Raw genomic sequence first — 6,000 nt, 5'->3', positions numbered from 1 at the left:
TGTTACTTGTACTTTAGGGTCAATGCACTGGTGGTGAAGCTGCATGCAAGCATGTCACCCGAGGCATCGGATGATGAAAAAGCCCATCATCTTAGAACGCACCTGGAGGAAGGCGGAGCTGCAGTTCATGACTCTATTACGACCATAGATGCTGAAAGGTTCCCAGCAAAGGCACTATCTTCCCGTCTCCCACTGCCTTTCCCTTCCATACCTTCCCGTGTCGTCGTGTTTGTTCATTCCAGTGTCGACAAACCCCCTCAGCTCCCTCCCTGTGGTGTTTACCCCCTTTCACAGTAGCAGGAAAGCTGCTCCTGCCATCCCATCTCTGTTTACACTGCTCTTCTCCTCTATTTACTCTGCGCTCCAGCGCTCTGCTGCACTGTGCTCCAAACAGCTGTTCCATTATGAGAGAGCAGGAGCCTCCACCGCACGGCTCCCACCGTCGGCCCACCGTCAGCGCTGTCATCGCCACCGCCGGGCCTCGCTGGCACGCCCGCCATTGTTGCCTCACAGCTTAGATTCTCGCACAAAGGCAGAGCGGGTTGTGGCCAAAGAGTCAACAAGGAGAGATGTCAAAGATTGTCGTCAAACCCAAAGACAAGTTTGCAGAATTCGGCAGTTGGTGAAACGTTTGTGTTCGACATGTGGTCGGCTCCCGGATCCAGACGGATGAGGGAAACTTCGGCTTCCAGTTTCATAGTTTCATGGTCTGACAGTGTCACAATATTCTTAAAACTATGTTCTTTAAGACTTTGTTCTCATAATTGTGATGTTTTTATGTGTACAGTGCATAATCTAAAGGCATATTTTGATATATAAATTGTACTTTCCACGTTTTTTAGAAGTAAATCCAAATGTAATTGATATAGTATACTAAGGAGGAGAATAGTTTACTGAGGGGAAGAATGCAAATAGTCACTTCTTAGGTATTACTTCAAAGGTATTTCAAGAGGGAAAATATAAAAATGAAATAAGACAACAACAAAAAAAAAGCGCTACAAAAATTGAGAAATAAGTTCAAAATATTTTGAGGAAAATAGTGATATATTAGAAGATATAAACAAAATAATAATAGTGATAATAATATGAATTGCTCATATATAAATCTATTAATATTTTCAGAATAATATTATTGTAATTTAAACAGTAAAACGTACTTTAAATTCCAATATAAAGCATTACCGAAGAGAGTAATCATACAACGAAGTTCCTTCCGAATTGTATATATGTACTGTATGGATTTTTTTCAAAAAACTGTAATGCACAGGTAAATATATAATTTGCTTTCGATGAAAACATTTACCTATTGATGAAAAAAACAACTAACATTTGTGGTAAAATATCAGTGGATACTGCCTGAAAGAAGGATGTAATTTAAGCAAAAAGAAAAAAAGATCAAGTATCGACAGCAGAATCTTAAAACCAGACTGAAAGGTCACCGCAAACTGAACCAAGGTCGAATAAGGCGGCGCATGGACGGTAAACCAGCAACAAACGCCCCCTAGTGACCATTATTCTCACTGCTCCAATAGTTCATAAATCAATTGAAATATTTGGTAAATATTTCTCATCTTCAGAGGAACAAAGAAGTGTGATCGACAGTGTTGAGTGGAAACTTTAGTGGCGACAAACACACTTGTTGTAGAATGAAAAGTGTCTCACCTATGACTCCCCTTATTGTGAGTCAAACTTTCCCACCACGCTTGGTCGACCTTTCCCAACTTGTGCTGGCTGTCACACAGCATAAACAATGTCATCTATCTGTCTTGGGGTCACGCGATACCATGAATCTCCAGTGGATTATTTTTAGCATTTGCATGCTCTTTTTTTCCTGCTGGCGTGCACAGCTGGTGCTGAGTCAGCAGGCGGGGAACTTGGGAGTGAGGCCACCGAACCTCCCCAGGCTCCTGGTGGACCACTGCAGGGCCCTCTGGCTCCAAGGACAGGAGACACTCCATTTATCACGAAACAATAGCCAGTGCCTGCCACGGCCGAAATATGGGCCAGTCGCGAGCGCACACTGTGTTTGGGCCTGTTTTCTCCTGAGTATACAGCCATTTCATTGGCGTCAGGTGACCATGTTTGCTATGAAATATATGTATTGATTCATCTTCATTTGCTGCAGTGCATTACTGAATTTATATGAGCAGTGAGGTTTTGTACCTGCAATACCACTATAATAGATAGTAATGGGCTTATGAGGCTTCATGAAACAGTGTACCAACAGAGGCCCATTAGATGCCTTTTACATTTTAGAGAAATGTATCTGCATTTTTAAAACGAGAGCACCATCTACTGAGCTCTGAAAACAAGGACAGTGTTTCACGAAGCCTCATCAGTGCATTACTAAAAACAGGTATCAGGAAATTACTTTACTGCAGAGTTGGATGTGCAGGTTCCGGCGGCAATAAGAAAAAATTCTCTTCCTGGTGTTAGCAATGTTTTGTTTCTATTTTGAAAATGAAGGAATGAATGTTTAACCAGAGGAGGTAATAACAGTGTTATTCATGGCTGGATTTGTTTACCTCTCGTCCAGATGTATACTGTGAAAAACATGGTACTTAGTGCCACAAAAAATGTGTAGAAAATGATGAACTGTGGAAAAAATTAAAATACTGTTTAAAAATTCACCAGAAAAAAATCATGTTGGCATAAAGTAGACATGTTGTTTAATAGACATATATGGTTGAATTAATATGAAATATTTCATAAATATTTTCAATATAATTGAATGGTTGTGGACAAGAAAGAATACACTCAAAACTGAAAAAAATGGGGGGGAATATCCTGAAGTATTTAAAGGTCAAAATAAACTTGACTGAAATAAAGCTGCTTTAAAGGATAAGAAAAATCCAACACTCACAATAACAAATTATCAGCTGGAGTGTTCAAATATGGCCACCAGAACAAGACAATGGAGTTTCATAGTTTCTCACTAGCCTCACTAGAAATACAGGCAAAGGGCCACTTGAGGGCCTCCAACCACAGATCTCAGTGTCAAGAAATGCAATACTGAATATTTGTTGTATTTTGCTGGTTGGGCTTGGAATGCAATGCATGAAAAAAATACACGTAAATAAAGGGAGCGTTCCCCGGAGAGATCTTGTAACCATGTATGTATGTCTGGAAAGGCGACTGGCCAAACTGAGCCGTCGATGTTTGCCAGAGCTTCTACACATAATAGCTGGCCCTCGTCCTCTGCAATGGGGTGATTTAGAATTTGCGTAAATACAAGGTAATCATAAGCTCCATGACCGGCACTTGGACACCTTATCGACGTGAGTGAAAGCCCTCGGGCAGCCGGGAGACGCTTTGATCCAACATTTGGGAGGTTTTCTTCAAACAAATCCACCGGGGCCGCTGTGCCGAATTCAGAACAAACTCAAAGAACCATGTGCGCCTAAAGAGGAGAAAACAGAGTCGCAGCTATATGATTCTATTTAGGGAGGTGAGATGAGGAGCGAGCGAAGAGGAGCACAGCGTGTTTTGGTCGCAGCTCAGCTGACAAGCATCTTCAGCCCCTTCGCTGAGGCAAATCAGCGCCGCTCCTCTGAATGGCCGGTGACAGTTGTTGTATAGAGACCCAATTTCAGCTTATATCTTCTCTTGAATTTCAGCCCTGCGATCTGTCAGCGGGTGAGAAACGGAGAGCCGGCGAATGAAAGGCAGAGCTGGAAGAATTGGAGCTGGGGGCCCGCTGCTGAACAGTGGGGAAGAAAGTGAAAAGAAAAGGAGAAATATGTCGAGAAGAAAGAAAATGAAGCATAAATGGACCAATTGAGTTGGTGGAAACACAAAGAGAATTCACCTGAGGGCAGTCTCGCAACCTGTGGGTGTCTCCATGGAGACAGACTTCCTGAATGAGCTGGTTCGCCTCTCAAATGTTGACCTGTGTTTGAGTCCTCAACTGACGTGAACTCCAGAGAAACTTCGTCAAAGAAGCAGCGTCTTTTAAAAGTGCTCAAATATTGGACATTTTTTACTTCCATTTTTTATACTAAAAAAGAGAGGATATTGCATGTATATTTCCAACATGCTGTGCTATGCCTGGATATCTTGGCAGCTGATTGGTTACTGGTTTAACACCAGTGCAGCGTTGACTTTTAAGATCTTCGTCCTCTGGCGAAAGCTCACAACCCAGTTTCTTGTTTGGCCCAGTTAGCTGGTCCGCAACAATAGGTAGCTCAGTTGTGCAACCCTGAAAATAGCTAATGTATCCAAGTCATTTAGGGATCGTCTCTATGTTGGGGAGCACATCAAAGGCGACTCGGCGACACTTGTGAATCCAGAAACGGCTTTGTATTCACGGAGCACTTTTTTGAAACTGGCATTGAATGCGTGCGGATCGGAAAATGTACGGATCAATGTGGATGTAGACCAAAGTTTCCGCTCCCAAATGGTAACTTGACATTTTGTTGCATGTCTTTGACTTCACCTGTAAATCTGTCACTATTGACGCTTGCATTTGGTTGGTTCAAGTCTTTTCTGGAGAGGAATGACTTGATTTCTGCATCCCAGATTTAGGAAATCAGTTCCTTGTCAAGGGGTCTGAGTTCTTGTTTGGAGAGACTCAGAAGAAGCAGCTACAGCTCTGAGAAGTGTATGAAGTGCGGCCTTGGACTTTTCCAGAGGAGCTGAATGAGGCTTTCTTGACTTGGACTTGGATAAATAAGACCACAAAGAAGGGCTTGATGAAGATTTCTGGAAAATGCATCCAGGAACTGGGTGAAGGAACTGGTATATCCCAAGCAGGTGCTCCTAATGTTAGAGTCCTATGTTTGAACTCTAAAATGACAATGTCATAGGAATGGGTGAATAGAGAGTCAAATCCAGCACCAGGGAGGATCAATTCCGGACTCCATCGGGCAGATCCGAGTCAGGGCTGCCATTTTCTGGTGTCCTCTTATACACCACTCTAAGGACTGGCAGCACATTGTGGAAGCTTCAACAGCAGATCTGAGCAGCTGTTGCCAGCTGATTTACAGTTGCTACGAGGGTGCAAAGTGGACAGTCATCTTTTAGCCTTTTCTTTTGCTGTGTCTAAAGTGCGAACATTTCGATATCTCACTGTTGTAACGTCGACTTAAAACAACATGTGTTTTCGGCATGTATGGCTTCATGGCCTTTCGACACACTTACGCCCGAGGACTGACACGCAGAGAGCCAGCTGTGGCAGGTGCCGACAGGTGGTGCGAGCGGGAGAAGCTTATCCAGCGCTAACAGAGCCGGCAGGAGCTATTCAAGACACCGTAGAGTCAGAGGGCAAAACTTTTATTTTACACCTTGTTAAGCTAGCTCTTTTGCAAGCGCGGATGGCGTCGTAAGTGGGATAGGAACAGGGATATAAGAGTGAGTGACCAGAATGGTGGCAAAAAACAACCAAAGCATCAGTCAGTTTTGGATCAACTGCCAACCTTCTCAAGCAAACTTCCAGCCGGGGTCCCATCAGCTAATCTCCAAATAATGGCTAAATGGTCTGATAGCCCTCGGAGGCCAGATTGGGTGTAATTACAAACAGATGAGGTTATCAACTAAAACGTTTGGGTAAAAGGGTCTCCCAACGGCTCGCGTATTAAGGAGTCACTGGAGTTGCCATTAATGTCGGTGCGCAGGCACCAGCCAAGTCGCCGGTGCCAAATGAGAGGATGCCAAGACACTTCCTGTTCACACAATGGACCCACAGACATGGACAGACAGGAGCGAACCCCCGAACGGGAAAGAGGGAGACACAGGAGAGTCGCCGAGCCAAAGACTGTTTCCTTTAGTCAACAAGTCAGTCCAGTTTGTCAGGAGAACCATGGTGGTCTTTCACCAGGAATGCAAAGGTTTGTCAGGACAAATTGCATCCTTGTTCTTATTTGTGTACTTGTTTATAGGCCCCTCCAACATCCACACTGATCTGATCTTTACAAGGGCTTTAAGTATTGAATATCTGGTGCAGTTTTAATGTACAAAAGGCATAAAACTCAAAGTTTTTTAGTCTTCCAGATTCCATAGTCA

This window comes from Synchiropus splendidus, chromosome 19 (assembly GCF_027744825.2).
Source record: "Synchiropus splendidus isolate RoL2022-P1 chromosome 19, RoL_Sspl_1.0, whole genome shotgun sequence".
Classification (NCBI taxonomy): Eukaryota; Metazoa; Chordata; class Actinopteri; order Syngnathiformes; family Callionymidae; genus Synchiropus; species Synchiropus splendidus.
The sequence above is the reverse complement of the archived record's forward strand: the minus strand, read 5'-3'. Positions refer to the sequence as shown.